The 25,555-nt window shown below is 40.6% G+C and overlaps 1 pseudogene across 1 annotated transcript in view; it reads right to left on the bottom strand.

The window, feature by feature from the left end:
* LOC308655491 (rho GTPase-activating protein 29-like) overlaps nt 1-25,555 on the bottom strand; it is a 631,986-nt pseudogene that overhangs the window by 145,330 nt on the left and 461,101 nt on the right. The window lies entirely within an intron of this gene.

Raw genomic sequence — 25,555 nt, 5'->3', positions numbered from 1 at the left:
AGGATTGAATCAACTAGAAATGAATCTATACTGTTCATATCTTCTGAATATATGAGTAATACCCTGTTTTTGATACATTTCGTCTGCCAAACTAATATTTTCTTCCTTATTGATCAATTTTGAGAATAAAATTTACAGCTAATTCCTTTTCTATTCAGAGTATTTCTAAATAGTACAATATTTCTGACTTTTAAAAGCATCTCATGATGTTACTAGCTACAGAATAATGTAAAGTGAGTATGAGTTTTTCACATTATATGCCCATATTGTTATAGGAAGTTCATGCATTTTTCTTTGAATGTAAAGATAAGTAGTTTTTACCATATTGCTGAAGTTTGACTTATGGTTCATTGACTTAAGTAGTACTCAATTTTGAGTGATTGTTAATAATATTTTCACAAGGATTAATTTTTCCCATATACCCCAAAAAACTAAAAAACACATTGTCATTTACATTTATAAATAATGGATACAAGAATAATGTAATCAATGCTTGATTATCTGGGGGAAGAAAGATGTCTTAAACTAAAAATGTTTAGAAATTTAAGAAAATATTTTCAATATAACTAACTGATAGAGTTTCAATATAACTAACACACTTGAAAATTAAAAATATGTAAATATAACCTACAAATTGGTAAGAAAATATAATTAATCTAGTTAAAAATGACCAAAATATATGACCAGAAAATTTAAAAAGGAATACAAAGGACTATCAAACACAGAAAAGGAATGTAACGTTATCAATGACAATAAATACAGACCTCATAATGAAATAGCTTCTGAAAGTTTTATTGCCAACAACTAAGAGACCATGAGAAAGTTCCTGGACACCTCCAAGGAGACTAGACCAAGGACATCTCACATGTGATGGATACTGTGGCAACTGATGCTGCTTCTAGGAAGAGAGCTGGGTGTGACCCCTGGACTGACCTCCAATATGCCCTGTGACCAGCAGCCACATTCCCAGAACATATACCAGAGACAGTCTCACACAAGGGAGGCCTGTGCCTAAAGATCATAACAATGAGGTTCAGAGCAGCAAAAACCTGGAGACCTCTCAAAAGTGCATAAGCAAGAGAGTGAGCAAGGCAACCAGGTACATCCACAGGCTGGCTCCAGTCAAAACCAGTGAGCACAGTGGGTGAGTTTAAGGACCACAACTCTTTGATGGCTATTTTTATGTGTCCAGCTGGCAAGGTTATGGTCCCAAGTTGTTTGGTTAAGCATCAGTCTAGATGTGGAAAAATACTTCTTAGCTGTGATTAACATTGACTTTGAGTAACATAGGCCACCCTTTATAGTGTAGGTGGGCCTCATCTAATCAGTTGACAGCCTTAAGAGCAAGAACTGAGGTTCCTAAAGCAGAAAGGATTCTTCTCAAGTCTGCAACATAGAAGACTCATCTGAGTTTCCAAGCTGCTAACTTATGGAATTGACTTGAGACTGCAGCATCTACTTTTTCCTAAATTTCCAGCCAGCTGAAAAGTGCCATAGATTTCCGATGGTCTGCTCCCATAATATGAAACAACACATCAAAACTAATCTCTCTCCCATTCTCTCTCTCCTTACCTTTTCCCAGACTACACAGAATGCAGATACATTCAACAGAATAGTTTTATTAAATTAAAGGATCACTAAAATGTTATACATTTATATGCATTTGTACACACACACACAAACACATACACATACACATATAATGTTAGGAATACTAACAGCTGCAATAAAACTTCAAAAAAAGCGAGAGAATAAGGACTCCTAAAGGTGGAAAGAGGCAGGGGAAAGCGTACACTTCCATGAAAGTTGTTACACTTGAATTTTCAAGGTAGGTTTATGAGAAATAACTAAAAACTTAATAAAAGCAGGCCAGTATGGACAATGTAAGTGTGTTATCAATGTGAGTTATGGGCAATTAAATCTTTGGCATCTGATATCTTTTGAAACATAGGAAAATTAGTAATCAATGTTTCAATGATGTGCATGGATTTCTGGTGGCAGTGGATGGAGGTGGAAGAGGAAAACAAAGGCCACATGCTGAGGAGAGGCACTTTTGCACACCTGTGCTCATTTTTCAGTCATCTGACCAGAGAACAGAACTGTGGAATCTTGGCTGTCCCTGGAGTCACCTGGGAACTTCTTAGTGCCTGAATCTCACCCCCAGAAATCCACATTTATTGGCCTTAGAATGAGTTTAGGAAAGGACATATCTGAAGGCTCACCAAGGGGTTCTCATTGCAGGTCTTGGACTCCCTGCGAGACAGGATGCTTTCAGGTTGCAGATGTCTGAGCCCTGATTTAAAGTTAGTTTCAAGCAAGTGAAGAGCAAAACCAGATATGCTTTGTACAAAGAGTACAGGGCAGAGGGTAGAGGACAGATGAGCAAGAGGACAGGCTGGCAGTCACAAGGCAGTTGGATGACCGTCTTGGTGGCTTTGGAGAAAGGTGAGGCCTTTGGAAGCAAATGTGCTGACTGTGGGGTGTGGAGGCCAAGAGGGGAAGATGCTCAGGGGTGTCTGGTGGGACCCAGGATTTCAAGCTGGTGATTAGGTAGTTTGTGATAAGTAGTGATGGTGAGCAGATTGGAACCCCTGGCCCTTTGATGTGCCAGCTTTGCAGTGCCTGGGAACTCTTTGCTGCAGAAAAATATTTGTTAACCATTGGATGGCTTGAGAAAAGGTTAAAAGCAATGAGTGATTATGGGCATGGTGACATATTCCTGTAATCACATCGGATCAGGAGGGTGAGGCAGAAGGATCCTGAGTTCAAAGCCATCCTCAGCAAAAGTGAGATGCTAAGCAACTGAGTGAGACCCTGTCTCTAAATAAAATACAAAAAAGAGCTGGGATGTGGCTCAGTAGTTGAGTGACCCTGAGTTCAATCCCTGGTATACTTACTCCAAAAAAAATTTTTTTTAAATAAAAGAATGGGTGATCTGTGCATTTTCTCCCAGAGGGCTGTTCAGGAAACTTTGCTTCTCATTCTCTGGTTCCTTGTGACGTGTCTGTTGGTGGCACAGCTTTTCTAGAGAGTGGGATTGATGGTTACTATGAAACCCACAGACTTCTCATGAGTTGTTCCACTGGGCCAGTTGCACTCACCTCTGTCTTCAGGTTTCCAAAATGCTGATGTAGTCTCATGAACATCTTCTTGGTTTTATTTTATCTGTTTTTAAACAAAAAGTGAGGATCTATTGAATTGTCACCTAAAGTCATTAGCAAATAACATTTTTCCCCTTAGTTCACAGTGTCACAGCAACCCATCTAAAAGGTATTCATGAGCAGAGTAATTTTAATATTAATAAAACTAATGATGATTTAAAAGCAAATTAAAAATTTAATCTTTCGTTAATTCATGACATAGTTATAGAAAGCCTAGTTATTATGACTTCAATAAAAGGTCTTTTGGAGATTATCACATTTTATTTGGAAAGAAACTGAAGGGCAAAAATTTCTAAAACTAACTTGCAGTTCAAATCTTCCAATTTCTCCTCCTTTTCTGGAGGCAGGATGAGGCTTAAAGACTTCCTTTCACTCTTTTCTGCTTTCTTATTATGGACTTCCCATCTCCTCCTGGCTGATGATTTATTTGATTTTCTTAGGATGGAGGGGGAATAATCCAGGGGATGGGAAACAACCTTCAAGAGCTGCAGCTTGACTAGACAGCACATGGACAGGTACCCGGGTGAAGGGCTGCAAGTGCTGGGTCCAGGCCGCCCGCAGCCCCAGGCACAAATGTTTGCCAAATTAAGCTCAGAAATACGTGAGGATTTTTTAAGGGAGTTGGGAGTAGAGGAAAAGCATCTCTGGTTTGTGAGATCACATGAGGAGAAGATGGTTGCCTGGGCCGCTGCTCTGTCAGGTCACTGGCTCTGGAATAGAGCTCAGAACAGAAAAGTTCAGGGCCCAGTGAGAAGTTGCCCTGCCTCTCGCCTCCCTGTAACTGTGCTTTGGCAGCCTGCGCCTTCTGATGGACTCAGCACCAGTATCTGCAGCTGCTCAGTCTGCCAGAAGAGCTGTGTGAAGACAGGCATGTCAGGAGGTGTCAGGAGTAGTAGGGATGAGAGCCTGGGCCTGGCTCCAGCACAGGAGCGAGTCTGAGCCGCACCAGGTTGTAGTAAAGGCTGCATGGCAGCCTGGCAAAATTCAACTGTCCTGACCTCTGAAGGTAAGGATGAGCCCACATTGTTTTTGGGACCATGCTACATACCACTTTTAAATATGTTTATAAGGAACTGGCTTCAGAGATATCACCAGGCACTGCTCACAGACTTTGGTGAAAGGCCAGCACATGTTTCCAGAAGGTAAGACAGAAATATCCAAAACGATCCGACCCCTCACACAGCATCCTCCTCACCCTCTCTCCTGTACAGTAAAAGGTGTGAAGGTCGTTACACCTCTCAGCACTGGGCTGGGGACACATGGGCGACTCCGTACCCTGCTTCAATTCTGGCTGATGGCATTACTATAACCGTGCATGTCTGAAATGTTAGAGGGGCATTTATGATCATTAGAAATAATCAAGTCCAGACCAAGGAAAAAAGTCTAAGAGAATATTCAATAATTTATAGCTAAATGACTTTGGGACCTTAAGATAGAATATCCAGGTGGTTCTTAAAGGACTCAAAAATACTCAATTGAAAGGGGAAATATTAACATGGAGGTTTATGATCAGAGCATTGAAATTACATTGATCATGTCTACTCTGGCTCTAAAAATAAAAATGGAATAATAATCCAGCTATCTAATCGAGAAGTCTGCAAGCCATGTCTTGCATGGTAAAGCAACATCTGACATTGTCACAGATCAGGGACCGTGCTCCAGGAGACCTTCCTGGAAACGCCCCCAAGGACTCTCAATCGACCCAGCTTCTAGCCCCAACTCTGCCTGTCAGGGGGGAGTGTGAGCATCATTTGCTGTTAGATTTTGTTTCTTTGAGGCATAGAGGACACATGTCAGGGTGAGAGAGGTTGATGGAGGCAGCTTCTCAGGAAGAGATCTGCCCATGAGCTGGAATGGGACCTTCCAAAGTTCTGGTTGTCCTGGGACGGGCATGGAGAATGCAAAACAAGAGGTGATCTGAGGGTCTTTGGTGAGGGTTTACAGGACAGAGGGGTGGACCATGATGAGAAACGGAGAAGTGTGAGGCCTTCCTAGGGAAGTAGAGTGCCCAGGCCTCTCCTTAGATACCTGCAGCTCCTGAGAGGGTCGAGGAATACCAAGCTGGTTCAGACACCTCCTAGAATGGAAATGACAGAAAAACTCACAATTCCTGCCCTACCTACCTTAGGATCTGTTGGAAAAATGCAGTAAGATCATCCTAGAAATAGATGAATTCTACATAGGGCAGAGGGGTGGGCGGGAAAGGGAAGGGGCAAGGGTTAGCAAGGATGGTGGAATGTGATGGACATCATTATTCAAAGTACATGTATGAAGACATGAATTGGTGTCAACATGCTTTATATGCAACCAGAGATATGAAAAAATTATGCTGTATACATATAATAAGAATTGTAATGCATTCTGCTGTCATTTATTTTTTTAAAAAGTCAATAAAAATAAATTTTTAAAAATGAGAAGCTATAAAAAGAGATTTATAATAATAAAATAAAATAAAATAATTATAATAATTTCTCTGAAAAAAAAAAGATCATCCTGGAGACTAAACAGTGCAGTCCAAATGCAAGCTCCACAAAACACACATGAACATTGATTAATTATTTCCTGAATGGTCAAAGCCAACAAATGGGTGGTGGTGCAGAGGAGAGAAAAATCACTTCCCAGCAACTAAAAACAATTAATAACTGCCTCTCCTAAGACATTCACTGGCCATATTGGGTGGATTGGTACATTAGTTCAGAATACAGACCTGGGGCTCTCACTTGACTTCACACTCAGCTTTCTTACTCTCTGTACCTCAGTTTCCTCATCTACAAAATAAGGCAATTGTGATATTTCCTATTGAATATTTTCTGTCATGATCAGAGGATGGAAAATACTCCATAAAAGAAAGACTGAGAGGAAAAACAGGGCTAGAAAAAGAATCTGGGGGTGGAGTTATTGTTTTAGACTTGGCATCCAACGTCAGGAGACTGAACAATGCCTCAGGGAAAGATCTACATAGGGAGCTCAAGAATTGAGCCCCAAGGCAAACTGACTTAAGAGGTTAGGAAAACAGCAAAGAAGTTGCCTTTTACCTAAGATTGCACAGCCATTTGGGTTGGAAAGAAGCAGGACAAGAGTGTCATTCTGAGCTCTTGAATGAGCTAAGAGATCTTAAAACTGCTAATGTTATGCCAGATTCATGGGACCCCCAATAGACCTCCAGGGGCCGTATCCAATGAAATCACACAAGAGTCTTTATTGCAAGCTCAAACCTGGACTCACAACCATTCCCAATGCAGGAGTGAGTCCCGGTCCTTTGTTCAGTGAGATTTTATAGGTTTTGGGGGGATACTGTATGCATCACCACATCACACAGCAAATCATTATATACCAAGGGAAAGTTAAACAAGAACTCTCAACATTGATTAGCACATTCAATGGCGGGAACAAGTTGGTAGGTGTGATTGGTTAATACAAAAGGGGGATTTGTTTGAACTGATTGGTTTAGGCCATGATGGGTATACGTGCTATACTACATGGTTTCCCATCATGTTATCAACCACCATAAACTACTTGGGGGTCATCTGGCATTCCAGGTATTTTCCCTGTCTCATGCTGATTGAAGGTTGCTAGGGGGGTTGCTATGGGTCCTCACCTAGCCTAACTGAGTCAGGAACACCTGGTGCCACAGACCTCTCCTGTTATTTACAGACAAACAACTCAGCAGGGTGGGTATGTGCTTAGGAGTGTTCTGTGGGTTTTTCCAAAGACAAGGGTCACACCCTCTTCCTTAGGACAGGCCTTGAAGTAGAAGTTGCTGTTATTTATTTATTTTTAAAAAAATGGAGTTACATTAGTTTCTCACTAAGAGGGGGTCAGGGGCTTGACCCCTCCTTTGTGGTCTTAACACTATCCAATAAATGCCATTCATGGGTTCGATCACATGAGGCCAAGAATTTCCCATGGATTTCACAGCAATGTGGAGGTCATCATTGACTTCAGAGGGCACTTTGAAAGGGAGGTGTGTTAAGAGGTTAACAGGAAAGTTGTGGAAGTTAAATTGAACAGTTTATTTGAACAAATAATATTCCTGAATATTCCTAAAGCAGGCAGTTCTCAGAACCAGGAGAAGGCTGGAGAGCTCTGCTCTGTAGATGGTGGGCATTTCCAGATCAAGCTGGGAAGTTGAGTGCAGACAGGGCTCCTCTGTTGAGAGCCAGGAGTTTGCCTTGCCTGGTCATGCATGGTCTGGTGCTACACAGCTTGTGATTGGCTGAAGCTCAGCTATGTGTGATTGGCTGAGACGTGGCTGCTTCCTTATACTACTGAGTTTAGTTTCCAGTTTGTTTTTGAACTACATTGGGTGGCTATTTGTTATACAGGAATTCAAAGCATGACCACAGTCTCTGATAAGGACTCCTATTCATTTAACATGACAGATGGGGGCAAGAGCTTCACTGAGGAGCATTCCAGATAGAGCTCAGAGAGACAGTCTACAGGTAGAAGAAGAGATTTGGGGAGCTGAGCCACTGAGCATGGTTGGAGATGGGTGGGAGACGTAAGGGGGGAGCTGAGCCACCAGAGGAAGAGCAGCAGATCCCCATGAGTCTGAGGCCCTGGCAGCTTTGTATCCACAGTGTGAGCTTGTTTGGGTCCTCATTCCCATGTCTGAGGCTGTGTAAGCAGGTCTCCTTATTGCTCTGACACTGAAATACTTCAGACAAGTTTCTAGAGGCAAAAATACAAATAGACATAAGAAAAGAACCACATACACTTGAGAGTGAGTCCAGGGCTTTACAAAGTAAGAAAAATGAAAAGACCTGAAAGAACCTGAACCTTGCAGAACTAAACAAACAAGTCTAGTGCTGCCTGAAAGCTTCTGGGGTGACCTTCAATGTGCCTTGTGACCATGCTGGCTTCATATTCATGTGGTCTATATACATCAAAATTAGTGGCTTGTTTCTGTCCTTTGATAGAAAGGATTTTCTATCAAAGGACTTTTAAGATTTTCACTGAATGTTCACTGTGCACAAAGAACTTTATAGTCAAGAAGATTTTGAATGGCCTAACTGTGTAAGTCTCACAATACCTCAGGGTACACAACAGATTTTTATATGCATAACTTTATTTACTATCAAAGAAACCCTAAGAAATAGGTCTTATCATCCCCTTTTCTTATAAAAAGAAATCAGAAACCCAGTCCAGACAATGTACTTCACAAGTGGCCATGTCAGCAATGGCTCCCAGGCTACCTTACCTCAGACCCAGGGCTGTTCCTAAATACAAGTCAGTCATCCCTTAGCAGTAGGGCATGTTCTGAGAGATGCGCTGTAAGGTGATTTTATTGTTAGGTGAACATAATAAACTGTGCTTACCCAAACTAAGGTATTTACAACATCAGTAGGAAATATGATTTTGAGATCATTGTCATACACAAAGTCCATCAGATGTGGCACATGATCATTCAGCAGAAGTGGCACCCCTTTGTGATCACCACATTGCACCCCAAAGGCAAGGCCTGAACAGTGTAAGCACACAGGAGGAGGGAATCATGGAGTCACCTTGGAGCTCTGTCCAGGATGTTCTCTGAATCCCATAGCTGTGTTCTCTTCTCCTCTCACACAAGGCTTCCATCACTACAGGGATGGTTTCTGGTGCCCCCAGAAGCCTTTGCAATGCCCACCTGGAGCTACTTCAGGTGTGGTTCAGTCATACTGACATTTCTGGGCTCCTATTTTCTCACCTGAAAAATTAGAGGGTTGAGCTTCATCAAAGTTGTTCTTGTAGCTCTGAGGCCAGAACCACTTCTTTGAGGGTTTGTGGCTCTGCTCTAGGTAATGGGATAGCTGAAATTTGGATTATTGTATAAATAAGACATTACCTTATTTCCTTGTAATGAATGTGTTTATAACTAGCCCTTCTATTAGGATGTAGAAAAAAAATTTCATCTTACAACCACCACTCAACAGACTTTGCCAGTACTTGGACATTTTGGTTCTAATTTGCATTGTGGGAAGAGAAGAGATGTAGTCTTTTCAGGGCAGAAATCACTTTAGTTCTCTAACTCTGCCATCTCCATGTTTTCTCAGTTAATAAATTACATCTCATGTTTATTTTTTGAAGATTCTTTTTTCAGTATATAAAAAAGAATGAATTAAAAAAAGTGAATTAAATTTGCAATTACCAAGGAATAAAGGAGTTCCTGTTTAAAAAAAAAAAAAAAAAGATGTTGGCCGGGAACAGTGGTACATGCCTGTAATCCCAGCAGCTCAGGAGGCTGAGTCAGGAGGATCAGGAGTTCAAAGCCAGCCTCAGCAAAAGTGAGGCGCTAAGCAACTCAGTGAGATTCTGTCTCTAAATAAAATACAAAATAAGGCTGGGTTTGTGGCTCAGTTGTGGAGTGCCCCTGAGTTCAAACCTTGGTACCCCAAAATATAGGTTTTTATCTATTGAGGAAATATACCTATTTTTCATATAAATGAATTCAAGTAAATATGCTTTACACCAGTCAAGTCATCTTCAAAGTAAAAAAAAAAAAAGAAAAATGGAAAATTTTCTTTACCTGAGCAGTCTATCTACCATGATATTTCCATGTACTCTATCATAATTCTTTAAAAATATTGGGGAAATAACTGGAAAATCCAAACCATAAATCAATCACTAAACTTTTCTCTTTTTGAAGGCTTGCAAATAGAATTTACATATCACTTTCTGAGTAAAAACTCAGGTCCATATGATTAAAAAATACAAGCTTTGACAGTATAAAATATCACTTTTCATACAGAAATTACAAGACAGTGTCTGATCTCTGTATTTTGAAAGAAAGAAAAAAAAAACATTTTCTTTACTATTATTCAATTTGAAGCAAAAACTCCAAAATTGTTTTATGAAAAAACTTTCTTTCAACCCAGGGCTGTACTTCTGAGTTATACTTCATGGTCTTTTTCATTCACATCTGACTGAAAGCAGACTGGCTGCACCATTTTAAATACATACAAAGAGCTAAAGAAGTTAGGCAGAGGAGCATGACATTGCTTCTCTTATTTATTTATTTATTTATTTATTTATTTATTTATTTATTTATTATTGATTTATTTATAGTTGTTGGCCTTTTTTGATTAATTTGTATGTGGTGCTGAGACTCAAATTCAGTACCTCACACATGCAGGACAAGTGCAATCCCACTGAGCCACAGCCACAGCCCCTGCTTCTCTTCTTTTGACATATTTCTTTCTGGGTCCTCTGAACTTGTAATTTCTGTTTAAAAATGTCCCATTAATTCCTATTAGGGAGTTACTAGTAAGGAAATTTGCATGTTAGCTTCTATCAATCTGTATCAATAAGTGTTAACCATTCTCAGTTAAAAGCCCTCCTTTTAGCCCTACTTATGTGGAAACATCATGCACCTCATCAAACCATTGAGGAAATTAATGCACTTCAGCCTACACAAGCACTTGTTGATGCATATTAGCATTATAGATTTTAATTTGAAATAATGTCAGTCTTTTCTGGCCTGCATTGTAGTGCATGGGCTGCCATCTGCTTATAATAATGAATCTGACAATCCATGTAAATTGATTTGCTACCTCTCTTGCCAGCATAATGGCTGGGATATTGATCCTAATCATAGAGCAGTTGCAGGTATTTCATTCAATACCAACAGGACAGATTGGGCACTGTAGCTTCTGAAACATAGTTGGAATGACAGTAGAAACAAAAATGCATTTTTCTGTCTCCCCCACCCCTGCACTACAGGTTCAACTTTCCCCCTCTCAGAGAATCTGTGGGTTTCATTCTTTCTCAATATTTCAGTACAACTAGAAACACAGTCAACCAATTTAGTGAGCAACAAGACCCAAGCATAGAACACCTAAGCTATCCCTACCTGTCTCTCTCTAAGAGATGTCACTCCAGTGACCAGAAGGGCTCTGTGTACCAGCCAAACCCTTGATATCACTGCCCAATATGGTAGTCACCACACATGTTGCCAGTTATATTTAAAGTAATTTAAAGGAAGTGAACTAAAAAACAAACTCCTCAGGACACAAACAGATATCTGTTCAGTTTTCTGCACATTCAAAAGATGAAATAATCCCACATTATCAGTGATGGATGAATGGATAAACAAAATGTGGTGTGTATACACAGTGGAATATTATTTGGACTTAATTAACTCTAGTACATTCTGCAAAGTGGATGAACCTTGAGTACAGTACACTAAGTAAAATAATCTAGTCACAAAGACAAATATTATGTGATTCTCCTTATATGAGGTTCTCAGAATCATTGTTTAGTACAAACAAAGTTTTACATTTACAAGATGGGAAATTCTGGGGCTGGGGTTGTAGCTCAGTGGTAGAGTGCTAGCCTAGCACATTCAAGGTGCTGGGTTTGATCCTCAGCACCACATAAAAATTGATAAATATAATAAATGTATTGTATCCAACAACAACTAAATACACACACACACACACACACACACACACACACACACACACATATATATATATATATATATATATATTTTTTTTTTAAAGATGGAAAATTCTGGCAATTGATATTGGTTATGGAGGCACAACAATGTCAATGTGTTTAATGTCACAGATTTAAAAGTGCTTACATAGCAAATTCTACATTTTGCATATTTTACTCCAATTTGAACCATAGCCCCTCATTTTCCCAGTAGCCCCATGTGGTCAGGGGTTACCACGCTAGAGAACACAGGAATGATCACTCCCCTTATCACAGGAAACTCTGCTGATGTCATTGCTTTAGCTTCAGGCTGTTGGGACTCAGGTAGGTGAAGCAAGGAGCTGAGCTATGGTGAGATTTGGTCCCAGTAACAGGTTAGTGCCCTGCACACTACACACACCACAAGTGCAGCATAAATGGAAACAGATTACCCTCTTGTGATTGAGACATGACCTGGTTTCTCTACCTTTGATTTAAGTTGCTTCTATGTTCTTTGCAATGCATTTTCCATTTTCAGATCAACTAACCATGAACATACATGGGGCTATCAGAGTCAGACACATTGTTTCACTCATCTTTCTAAGTTCATGTATTTTAAAATCAGAAGGGTTAAACATGGTATCAGTCTAAACTGTAAATTAGAGTAATGCTAATAGAAGCCACCTCTGGATTGCAAATTCACTAACAGAGGAATCAACCAATTGATCATAGGGTATGGATAAACAAGGATGGGCAGGGGGTCATTACACCATCTTATTTACTCCACTATGATCCCTTAACTTGTAGTGATGTGTGAATGCTGGGTAGCTATTAGGGATCACAATTCAATGTCAGTGTTTGAGAGTCCAAGTCTGTCTGACCCCAAATTTAAGGTACTGCACTACAGTCTACAGGTGTTATTTATGGTCCATGTATTTATTTTTCACTGATATTCTTAAGAGTGGAGATGTATTTTTTCTTTTTCTTTCCACTGATAGCATCTATCATGTGGCACTTAATAGTTCTTTAAAAATTATTTCTGAATAAATGACCAAAGGCACACACTGGGAGTTCCCCCATCCCACTTCTGGCTTTTGTGCGTTTTGAGCATTCAGACAGTGAGTAGGTGAGATGTATCTTCTTCCCTCCTCTCAAAAGCCCCTCATCATGAAGGAAAAAGTACTTCCTCACCCAACTCCATGTTCACTTTCTTTTAGTTGTCAAAGATAGCTTTCTTATTTTTCATACTAAGCACATTTTTAAATCTTATTCTAATTTAGTAGCAATAATAAAATATATAAAACTATGTTAACAGAGTGTACCTGAATATGGTCTGTTCCATCATAAGTGGGTTCTGAGACACATAGCATTTCATTGCTCTGGGAGATCCACTGGCTTTCTTCTCGTTCAGCGTCTCCTCTCACCAATCCAGTGGCCTCTAGCAACCATTCCACTCACCGGGGGATGCTTTCATTAACTGTTTAGTTAACTTGGTTTTGACAAACATAATATGAATACTGCTTGCCAATTTCTTTATTTTCAGTAAAATATAGAGCTTTTCCAGTGCACTGATCCTTTTGAAATTTGAAATTCATTCTTCTTGTAACAAATTAGTTTGAGTCACTGACAAGCCTTGAGTACCTTCTTAATAAAATAATTGAACTGTCGATTTTGCGATTAATGCCCCAGTCTGGCTGGGCACAGAATCATGATCCACTCAAGCAGGAACAAACTTTATTTTTGAAACTGCTGCCAATTCCCCATATGCTCTGGGAAAAAACTGCCGACCAACACACGCAGCGTTCTCCCGGAACCCAACGGGCAGTCTCTCCTCCGGAATTCCCTCCTACCGCACTTCCCCAACCAATGGGAACTCTCCAGGTGTCCCTTAGCAGGCCAAGGTGGACAGCAGGTGTCTAATATCCATAAGAATGCAGATCTTAACATAATCAAATCATCTCAATTGCTTGCTGGCTTCACCTATCAACCAAAAATGCCATGCATCATAGTACTTGGCCATGGCTCTTAGCAATTAGACTTCAGGTTTAACCACTTTTGTTTTACTTTTGTTATAATTTTAAAATGACAAATTATTGTAAATGTTAAATCTGTAGTGTGGTTGGATTCTAGAAAAGAAATCTTTCTATTGTTTTATAATAATTTGAAGCTGAGAATATTTTTTAAAATTTATGTTCATCAGTATAGAAAATTAATTTTTGGAATATTTTTCCACCTAGTTTCTTGAATTTTAAATGTCGGCATTATACACACACACACACACACACACACACACACATATATATATATATATATATATATATATATATATATATATACATATATATATATACATTACATAAAATTATATATATATATATAGATAGATAGATAGATAGATACTATATCTATGATATAGACATTGATATATAGGCATAGACAGTTTTCTAATTACCACCTCATAATCACTTTCGTGCATTTATCTTTACTAATCAGAAGACTGAAAGAAAATTTTTTTAAGTGCATTTGCATTTATTTCATTTGCTACTGCATTTATTGCAATTAATAAAAGTAGTGCAACCAGCTTTTGTTGATCATCCTTTTGATTCCAGGCTGCTGAGTACTCAGGAAACCAGAATTCTTAGACATACCAGACAACACTCCTTTGAAGCTGATGTTCCAGTGTTGGAGACAAACATGTCAAGTGTGACTCAGTGAGCAGCAGTGCTTCTAAGGAGGAGAATAAGCCAGGAGAGTGGAGGCTTCCTGAGGGCAGGCAGTGCCCTTCCAGCTTAGCAAGATCTGGGGGGCCCAGGGGGCCAGCACTGAAGCCACCAAACATTCTATGCACAGGGGCTCGTACACACATACTACTGAAGCAATCCTTAGAAATGCACTCAGGTTAGAAGTTCTGCTGACAGGTATATGCTGGGGACAGGTGGGTGTGGTTGTGTTCATCTGTATTCTGAGTACAGGAAGCAGAGCCCTCCAGGTGGGCAGGCTATCTGGCATTTCTGTAGTTGTGCCAGGATATCCCTGTGACTTGAGTCTGGCCCTTGCAGAAGCAGCATGAGCAGACATAGTGACTTGCCATCACCAGAATGCTAAGAGGCTTAGGAGATGAGGCCATGGCTAATAGGGAGGACAAAGAGGACATGGGGACCAGGGCTCAGAAGGAATCAGCAGGAGGCAGATGGAAGGCAGGTGGAGAGCACAGAGAAGGTGGTGAGAGGTTTCAGCTACTACACAGACCATTCTGAGAAGGTGGGAAGTCAGCAGGAGGTGGGTTAAGATGCAATGGCTGACCCTGAACAAGGACACCTGGGGCCCAGGGCAGTGGGAGTGGCTGGGAAAACTGAAGCAGCAGGCCCCATCTCTCTTCTCCACATGGCAGCTGCATATCAGACCTGGTCCATCTGTGACTTCCAGGTCTACTTAGTCCTCCTTCCAAGTAAATGCCTTCTTTCACTCTCAAACAAACAGATTAAATTTGCCACGAGAAAATTTCCTCATCTAGAAACAAACCCTCTGCCTTTCAGGCCATGAGGCCATCACTATGTCCCTGCATGTGAGGCCCTAAAGCAAGCGTCCATGCTCTGCACCCACTGAATGGAAGCCCCAACTGGGAGGAACCTGGAGGAGGCAGAGCTGGGCTGATGCAGGGCTCCCAGCAGCCCCACCTCCCTGGGACCGGAGGCAAGTGGATCTGCATCCAAGTGGCAGCAATGAAGGCTCAGTGGCAAAGTGGCTCTCTGGGTTTGGATGCTAGATGGAGCAACATGATTTCAATTTATTTGGAAATAAACAATCAGCCAACCTTGATTCTAGATATGACATAGTCATATTTGTATTTTAAGAAACTGGAGAAAATGAAGCTCCCAGATGTATATGAGGCAGAGTCCATTGGGAGAGGCTTGAGGCAGGGGATTATTAGAAGCAAATTTCTCTATGGGGTCCCCAGGGCTGTGCCAGGAAGGGGCAGAAGTGGTACAGCAGCAGAGTAGTGTGGGGGACTATGGAAGAGAAAGCCAGAGGTCATGGGTGCCTACTGTTCCTAGCATTCGTAGCCAGAAGCATGTCTCATATTTGAAATAGGGAACCCAAAAAAGAAGATGTGGAGGAAAGGAAACTGGAATTAGGTGAAGCTTTAAAGGACCAGCAGCTCAAGAGGCCTGGTAGGCACAGGGAAGAGAAGGTCTCCAGACTCAGATAAACCCAGGTTTGGGAAGATGTGTGCAGGGGACCTCTGTGATCCAACTGGTGGAGGAAAGGAATTGAGAGAACTAAAAAAAAGAAAAGTCCCAACAAATGCAGGCATCCAAGGCAAGCATGAAAGGAACGTTTAGAAAACAAGCTGCCTGTGAGGATAGAGGCCCGTTGAGAGGATGACTTCCAACCCAGAGAAGCAACTCTGCCTGGGAGAGGCCCTGGCTGGGAACAGACCCTCCCAGGACCAAGGCCCAGCACCTGCAGGGCTGAGGACAGACAACAAGTGAAGCCAGAGGTGAATGCTGCTGGGTCATGTGATCAGACAGCTTCCTGCTAATCAAGATGGGGCTGAAGCAAAGGGCTCCATGTGGCAGGACACAGATAACTCAGGTACCAGGACCTGGGAGTGCAAGGGAATGAGAAGGGCATTGTAGGTGCTAAGAGTGGCACTTGGGTAAGAAGACAGAAGGTAGATTTGTGTTGCACTAAAAAGGTGAAAGAAAACCACAGGAGCTTGCAAGCAAGTTCTGAGGTGCACAACTTGGTTTTCTATGTAGATGCCCCTCCCTGTACTCTGGGGTCACTCCTGCTGCCACACCTGGGGGTGTGGGCACTTCTCACTGAGCTGGGACCGGCCACAGAAGCCAGGAAGGGAGAAGACTCTTGTCAGGACACTGCATTGGCCCTGCAAGGGTGACTGGAGAGACCTTCTAGCTGTCCTGACCCGGGCCTGGGGAAGCCATTCATCAGTCAGGGAAGACTTATGAAGGGCAGACTCAAGCACGCTCACACAGCTCTACCCTCCAGTCATGCAGCTTTGCGGGGAGATCACTTGTTTTATATATTTTACAGATGTATTTGGTAACATAAGAAGTTCCCAATGTTTATTGGGAATATAATCGTATGTCAAAGTTAGGTCAGACTTTAACGACTTCTCTCTCCAAACTCAATGTTGACTGGGCTTTGAAAATCAGTGAAATTTTTATGTTAATTGTGCTGCCCTCTAAACAGAAGGGAGTTGCCCTTCCCTGAGTCACTCCAACATGTGTCTGTGTTAGCTCCTGCCCAGGCCCTTCTGAATGACAGTTGCCACACACGACCACATCTGCAGGTGTTTCCAGGAAAAAGCATCCCAGCCTCTATGTTAAAAAGGGTTTCCTTGCTGTTGAATTTAACATCAGACCAAAGATAGTCTTTTGCCACTCAAAGAGAGTAGGGAAAATCCAATCTCCTTCTAAATGTAGTCAAAGCCAGTGCAGCATTTTTCAGGGGGAAGTAGAACGAAGGGAGGCCCACCATGTTGGGCTGTCAGACACAGGAGCTCATGTGCTCAGTGCAGGTGGGAAGCAACATTGGTCATCAGGCATCCCCAAAAAGGATAAGAGAAAGGAGAGCCACAGGAGATCTTTCCTGGCAGATATTAAGCTTCTTCCATCTCATTCTAAATACAAAGCTCAAAATACACCTAGTATTTTGAGGGGTGGAAAGACCATCTTCCCATGATCATGCAAAATAAATGTAGTTATGCAATAAAGTTGAGCCAATTGTTTGCCTTTTCAAGAAAAAAGGAATGACTGGCCTTGGTGGAATTTGGTGTCCATTGCTGTACCAACATAGGGATGAAAAATCCTGGAGAGATGAGGAGAACCAGCCCTTCCTAGTTTCTTTTTCAGTCCCAGTGTCTAACTCTGAAGAGGTTGAATGTACTCCTGGATGTGTAGATAATCATATTGCTCATAACTCAACTCTTCACACCTTAAATTGAGCCATGATTGACTTTGGAGAAAATGTCCCCTCACATTAAATAGCCTTTTGTCTTGGCATCTAGGAACCAGAACTGTGCACTGGGCACTGTAAGTAGGGGCCAGGAGCCAGCAGTCAAGGCCCTGTGCACCCTGGGGCTGGCTGGGGTGGACAGCAGTGGTCAGAGAAGATCCAGAAGTACAGCCAGTGAGCTGGATGCTCTCAGACAGCTGAGTGTGTTGCCACCATGGGGCAGGATGGCACTCAAGGGTGATGAGGCAAAGTGGTGCTTAGGGATCCCTGGTGACCAGAGAGGCCCAATCTGTACTCTGTGCAGAAGACCCAGCATCAGGATGCAGATAATGCTTTCCTCTCTGATATGAAGTGACTGGCTGTTAGCAGGGTACATATCCATGAGATGCCATGGACACTCAGGAGGCATAAGCGAAACTCTGAACCCATTGATGGGGACCATCCTCTCTGTGCTCTGCCTAATTGCTGGAAAACTGAGGTTCAGTGGCTCCCCTTCTTTGGGCTCCATTTCTCCAAGAAGAAAATGAGTGACTTCATTTGCTGATGGCTGAGCATTCCTCAGACACCACTCTGCACTTTCTGAATGACATGTCACTATAGCATCAGGCAACACAGTTCAGTGGTGAGTCTCAGACATGCTTCTTAAAGGGAAAATTTGTTTCTTAATTGTTTGCCTAAAGAGCCTGTTGTACTCCCCAAAAATAAAAATACATAAAACCTCAATAAATGTTAAAGCAAAATTCCTTTCATTTATGTAGTGAGTCTGAAAAAAATTCACTGTACAATAGCCCCAGCGGGTCGTTTTTTATGAAAGCATTCTCATTACCTCAATTTTATTTCCAAGAAATGAAAAAAGGAGGAAATTGTAGATGCATAAGAAAAATCCACTTTTAATAATTCTGAGTCGTGTTCCTATATGAAATATAATAATTTATAATCAGATTGAACAATAAGAGGGGCAGATATAATTTCTATAGGCCCAATTATTGCTAATTCTTATTTCAGACACTATGAATATTCTTGGGAATTATTTCCACCCCCTTGAAGGACTTTTAAGCCATTAGCTCATGTAGCATTCAACTACCTGCCAAGCATTTTATTAGTCTCTCCAAGCACACAAAGTAAACCTCAAGGTTCCTGTTGAAAAAATTGCAGGTACTGAATGATAGAAGATAAGTTGCTTTAAGAGAACTTTCAAGGTAAAGCTGTAGAAAGACTGAGCAAGCCTTGGAGAAAACAAGAAAAAAAGAAGAAATCAACTGTCCCCAAGATTTTGGGGGAGGGGGATTTTTAAAGTAAGTGAATACTCAGTGCATCCTGGAGCTAGGTAGTGACCAGTGTCCATTTGTCCTATAAGACCACAAAGGCTGGAGGGAATAAGTGAGCTGGGCAGAGCCACCAAACTGGTGAGTAAAGGAACTGGCTTCAGCCTTCCAGGTCTTGCTCCAATGCCTCCACCCACATTCTGTCTGAGTCCTGACCTGTCTTCCCTGGGACCATGTCTATAGAGGCTGGTGCAGCAAAGTCCTCAGCATTTGCAGAGTTCACTGTGATGATTGCAATTCCACCTTCTCTCTTTGTTCAGATACTTGGCAGTGGATGTTTCTGGCTGTTCCCATTATTCTGGACTAGACACTCTGAAATTGAGCCCTCCTCAATGGCAGTACATCGAGTATTGCTGACTGATTCAACTAAGAGAACTTGGCACATGGTGGAGGGCACTGAGAGATCAATTCTGTGACCTCTTCAGCTGTGTGGGCAAAGGGAGTCTTAAACCAACTGAATGCTGTTTGCTCAGGATCACTAGGCAATGCTGGGCCGAAGTGGACCTGGGGCGAGCAGTTTGCACCCCTCAGAACCCATACTGAGCCTGGAGCGGTTGAATTCAGGCTCCCTGTATGCAGTTTCTGGCTAATTGTCTGCGTCTCGCTGTCATACCATCCTGACTCAGTGCTACAGACGCTCCCAAGGAATAGAGAAACAACTCTTTGGTTCCTCTGTGAACCTTTTGAGGTGATACCAATGAAGCCTTCATAGGCAGCGGGCCCAGGATTGAGACAGGACCTGGCAGAGCAGGACCGGACCCACCCTTCGCATCGAACATCTGGCAAAGGGAACGGTCAGCCGCCCTTCACAATGGACACCACCATGGCAGAAAACTGATGTCACCAGAAATCAGCGGAGGGGACAGCTTCATTGAAACTGGTGTCTGCAGGTGTGTGACCCCCGGGCCCCTCCTCTCCACATAGCGGGGAAATCTCAAGGGCCCCCCCCACCAACTCTCCCGTGAGCATGATTATCAGACCGAGGGAGTCAGGAGTGGAGCATGATCCCTGGCTATCGCTCCCACCAGCGCTGAAAACCAAAGTCTCTGGTGCCAGTTCCCATGGGCATGGCTACCAGAGGGCAGGCAGAATAAGCTGACGGTTCCCAGCCCTGTGCTCCACAACCTTAGGGTCTAGGGGAATGGCAAACAGAGAGAGTGTGCCCAGTCATTCAAGAAAATAGGGTTCCCTGAGCAGCAGACCAGGTGTGTAGCCAGTTTTGTGGTGAACGTCATGAGTGGGTGGGGCCTGGCTGGAGGAAAAGTGGGGATGTGACTGGAGACCAGGAAAGGCTCTGGGTGCCCAGAATTGGAGAGCTGACCAGTGGGGGAGGAGGAGCCAATTCACAGGGATTGGTTCCTGTGTATTGAGAGGATAAGTATGGCCCGGTTGGCACAGCTCCACCTATTGGAAGAGAAGTTAATCGAACTCTAAGACTGCATTTTTATTTTTTTTTATTTTAATTTATTTTTATTTTTTTATTTTTATTATTTTGTCTTTTCATTTCTTTTCAATTTCCTTATTCCCCTTTTCTTGAATTCTACCTGTTTACTCTCATTCTCTTTAGCAACTTCTTCCCTCCCCTTCTAATACCTTTCCTCCCAAGCATTATGATGCTGTTTATATGTAATTTACTAAATGTGTATAGGTAAATGTTCCAAGGCATTATATAGTGCTATCAATTCCCTAGCTACCCCAAAATACTCCAGACTTTTCTCCTGTTAATATCCCTTGTCAGTAGAGCAATCTTCCAATGTTGCCAAGATATACCAAACTCTATACCATCACATCACTCAACCTAAACATAAGTCCCAAGACCAAACCTCAGATTGCTATATGCCATCAGAATCCATATGCATTTTACGAAACAAATGAATCTGCTTTAAAGTGCAATAAAATTCATCATCTCTAATCATAGTCTCCCATCACAAAGGAGAGACTCTGGAGATACACAAAACCAAAATAAATTTATAGGAGTAAACAGTAACTCAGCAGTCAAACTGAACCGGAAGTAACATGAGCAGCATGAAAAAGCAACGAAGAAAAGGAGTGCAAACAATGCAGGACAGTCTAAATCTACAGGAGAACCTAGAGGCATCAGAAAAATGGTCAAACAAAGAACGAAAGAAATACCTTATACAGATGGAATGGAATCTTAAAGAGGACATGAGACAGAAAATTCAAATAATGAAAGAACACATTTAAAATGAATTACATAAACAGATTCAAGAACCAAATATGCAACTTTACCAGGAGATAGAGATTATTAAAAAAATCAAACAATAATCCTACAAATGAAGGAAACTATGAACCAAATTAAAAACTCAAACAAGAGTATCAGTAGCAGAGTGGAGCAAGTAGAAGTCAGAATGTCACATAATGAAGAGAAAATATATCATCTTGAAAAGAGTCTAGCCAACCCAGAAAAGGCTCGTAAGAAACCATGAGAAAAACATCCAAGAGATATGGGATAACATAAAAAAAAATAAAAACTTAACAGTCATCAGGATAGAGGAAGGTATAGAGGACCAAACCAAGGGAATGAGCAATCTGCTGAATGAAATAATTTTAGAAAACTTTCCAGATATAAAAAAGGAAATGGATGTACAAATTCTAGATGCATACAGGACACCAAGCATACAAAATCACAGTAGACCAACATCAAAACACATTGTTATGAAGATATACAATATACAGAACAAAGAGAAAATATTAAAAGCTACAAGAGAAAGGAGGCAGATTACATTCAGTGGTATACCAATAAGGTTACCGGCTTTTTTTCATCACAGACGCTGAAAGCGTGAAGATACTGGAACAATGTATTTCAAACACTGAAAGACAATGGATGCCAACCAAGAATTTTGTATCCAGCAAAATTAAGCTTCAGGTACGACAACAAAATAAAAGTCTTTCATGATAAACAAAAGTTAAAAGAATTCACAGCCAGAAAACCAGTATTGCAAAGCATCTTGAGCAAAACACAACACGAGGAAGAAATGAAAAACAACAACCAAATCCAAGAGTGGGAAGTACCTCAGTAAAGCAAGAGTGGGGGAAAAAAGCTAATCATGGAGAAACAAACCACATTTTAAAAAAGATAAATAATCAAACATGACTGGAAGTACAAACCATATATCAATACTAACCCTAAACGTTAATGGCTTAAACTCACCAACAAAGTGATATAGACTTGTAATCTGGATTAAAAAAACAGATCCCACAATATGCTGCCTTCAGGAGATACATCTGATTGGAAAAGACATACAAAGACTTAAGGTGAAGTGTTGGGAAAAATCATACCACGCACACGGTCCTCAGAAGCAAGCAGGTGTGGCCATCCTCTTATCAAATAAAATCGACTTCAAGACTAAGTTAATCAAAAGGGATAAGGAAGGACATTATATACTGTTAAAAGGAATCATTTAACAACAAGACATAACAATTATCAATATTTATGCACCAAATAATGGTGCTGCAACGTTCATAAAAAAACTCTCCTCAAGATCAAGAATCAAATAGACCACAACACAATAATTATGGGTGACTTCAGCACACCTCTCTCACCATTGGACAGATCCTCCAAACAAAAGTTGAATAAAGAAACTATAGAACTCAATAACACAATCAATAACCTAGACTTAATCGTCATATATGGAATATATCAACCATCATCAAGTAGATACACGTTCTTCTCAGCTGCACATGGATCCTACTCAAAGATAGACCATATATTATGCCATAGGGCAACCCTTAGTAAATATAAAGGGGTGGAGATAATACCATGCATCTTATCTGATCATAATGGAATGAAACTGGAAATCAATGATAAAAGAAAGAGGGAAAAATTCTACATCACTTGGAAAATGAACAATATGTTACTGAATGATCAATGGGTTACAGAAGACATAAAGTAGGAAATCAAAAAATTCTTAGAGATAAATGAAAATACAGACACAACATATTGGAATCTGTGGGACACAAGGAAAGCAGTTCTAAGAGGGAAATTCATTGCCTGGGGTTCATTTCTCAAAAAAGGAAAAAAACAACAAATAAATGAGCTCACACTTCATCTGAAAACCTTAGAAAAGGAAGAGCAAAACAACAGCAAATGTAGCAGAAGGCAAGAAATAATTAAAATCCAAGTGGAAATCAATGAAATTAAAAAAAAATTGAAAAAATTGCAAAACTAAAAGTTGGATCTTCGAAAAAATAAACAATATTGAGAGACCCTTAGCCATGCTAACGAAGAGAAGAAGAGAGAGAACTCAAATTACTAACATATAGGATTAAAAAGACAATAGCACAACAGACACTACAGAAATACAGAAGATAATTAGAAATTATTTTGAAACCCTATATTCCAATAAAATAGAAGATAGTGAAGACATCAATAAATTCTTAAGTCAAATGATTGGCCCAGATTGAGTCAGGAGGATGCCCACAATTTAAACAGACCAATATCAATGGAGGAAATTGAAGAAGCCATCAAAGACTACCAACCAAGAAAAACCCAGGACCAGACGGGTATACAGTGGGGTTTTACAAAACCTTTAAAGAAGAATTAATACTAATACTTTTCAAGTTATTTAAGGAAATAGAAAAAGAGGGAGCTTTTCCAAATTCATTCTATGAGGCTAACATCACCCTGATTCTGAACCAGAAAAAGACACTTCAAAGAAAAATTCAGACCAATATCTCTAATGAACCTAGATGCAAAAATCCTCAATAAAATTCTGGCAAATCAGATACAAAAACATATCAAAAATAATTATGTACCATGGTCAAGTAGGATTCATCCCTGGGATGCAAGGCTGGTTCAATGTATGGAAATCAATAAATGTTATTCACCAAATAAATAGACTTGAAGATAAGGACCATATGATCATCTCGATAGAAGCAGAAAAAGCATTCAACAAACTACAGCATCCTTTATGTTCAAAACACTACAAAAACTAGGGATAACAGGAACTTACCTCAACATTGTAAAAGCTATCTATGCTAAGCCTCAGGCTAGCAGCATTCTAAATGGAGAAAAATTGAAGGCATTCCCTCTAAAATATGGAACAAGACAGGGATGCCTTCTCTCACCACTTCTATTCAATATAGTTCTCAAAATACTGGCCAGAGCAACTAGACAGACAAAAGAAATTAAAGGCATAAAGATAGGAAAAGAAGAACTTAAATTATCACTTTTTGCGGATGACATAATCCTATACCTAGCAGACCAAAAAGATTTTACAAAGAAACTAATAGAGCTAACAAATGAATTCAGCAAATTAGCAGGATATAAAATCAATACAACAAATCTTCTGAAATGGAAATGAGGACAACCACCCCATTCACAATATCCTCAAAAAAATAAAATACTTGGGAATCAACCTAACAAAAGAGGTGAAAAATTTATGCAATAAAAACTACAGAACCCTAAAGAGAGAAATATAAGATCTTAGAAGATGGGAAAATATACCTTGTTCATGGATAGGCAGAACTAACATCATCAAAATGGAGATATTACCAAAAGTTCTCTATAGGTTTAATGCAATGCCAATCAAAATCCCAACGGCATTTCTTGTAGAAATAGATAAAGCAATCATGAAATTCATCTGGAAAAATAAAAGACCCAGAATAGAAACAGCAATTCTAAGAAGGAAGAGTGAAAAAGGCGATATAGCGATACCAGACCTCAAACTCAACTACAGAGCAATAGTAACAAAAACAGCATGGTACTGGTACCAAAACAGGCGGGTGGACCAATGGTACAGAATAGAGGACACAGAGACCAATCCACAAAATTACAACTATCTTATATTTGATAAAGGGGCTAAAAGCATGCAGTGGAAAAAGGATGGCATCTTCAATAAATGGTGCTGGGAAAACTGGAAATCCATATGCAACAAAATGAAGCTGAACCCCTTTCTCTTGCCATGCTCAAAAGTTAACTCAAAATGGATCAAGGAGCTTGATATCAAAACAGAGACTCTGCATCTGATAGAAGAAAACGTTGGCTTTAATCTACATATTGTGGGGTCAGGCTCCAAATTCCTTAATAGGACACCTATAGCACAAAAGTTAAAACAAGAATCAACAAATAGACTTACTCAAACTAAAAAGTTTTTTTCTCAACAAGAGAAAGAATAAGAGAGGTAAATAGGGAGCCTACATCCTGGGAACAAATTTTTACTCCTCACACTTCAGATAGAGACCTAATATCCAGAGTATACAAAGAACTCAAAAAATTAGATAATAAGATAACAAATAACCCAATCAACAAATAGGTCAAGGACCTGAACAGACACTTCTCAGAGGAAGACACACAATCAATCAACAAGTTCCAGAAAAAATGCTCACCATCTCTAGCAGTGAGAGCAATGCAAATTAAAACCACCCTAAGATACCATCTCACTCCAGTAAGATTGGCAGCCATTATGAAGTAAAACAACAACAAGTGCTGGCGAGGATGTGGGGAAAAGGGTACACTTGTATATTGCTGGTGGAACTGCAAATTGGTTTAGCCAATTTGGAAAACAGTATGGAGATTCTTTGGAATGCTGGGAATGGAACCACCATTTAACCCAGATATTCCCCTTCTCGGACTATTCCCCAAAGACCTTAAAAGTGCGTAGTATAGAGAAACAGCTACATCGATGTTCATAGCAGCACAATTCACAATAGCTAGACTGTGGAACCAACCTA

The sequence above is a fragment of the Spermophilus citellus genome, assembly GCF_964194105.1.
Source record: "Spermophilus citellus genome assembly, chromosome: 9".
Classification (NCBI taxonomy): domain Eukaryota; kingdom Metazoa; phylum Chordata; class Mammalia; order Rodentia; family Sciuridae; genus Spermophilus; species Spermophilus citellus.
Note: the sequence above shows the minus strand (reverse complement) of the source record. Positions and strands in the feature narration are given on the sequence as shown.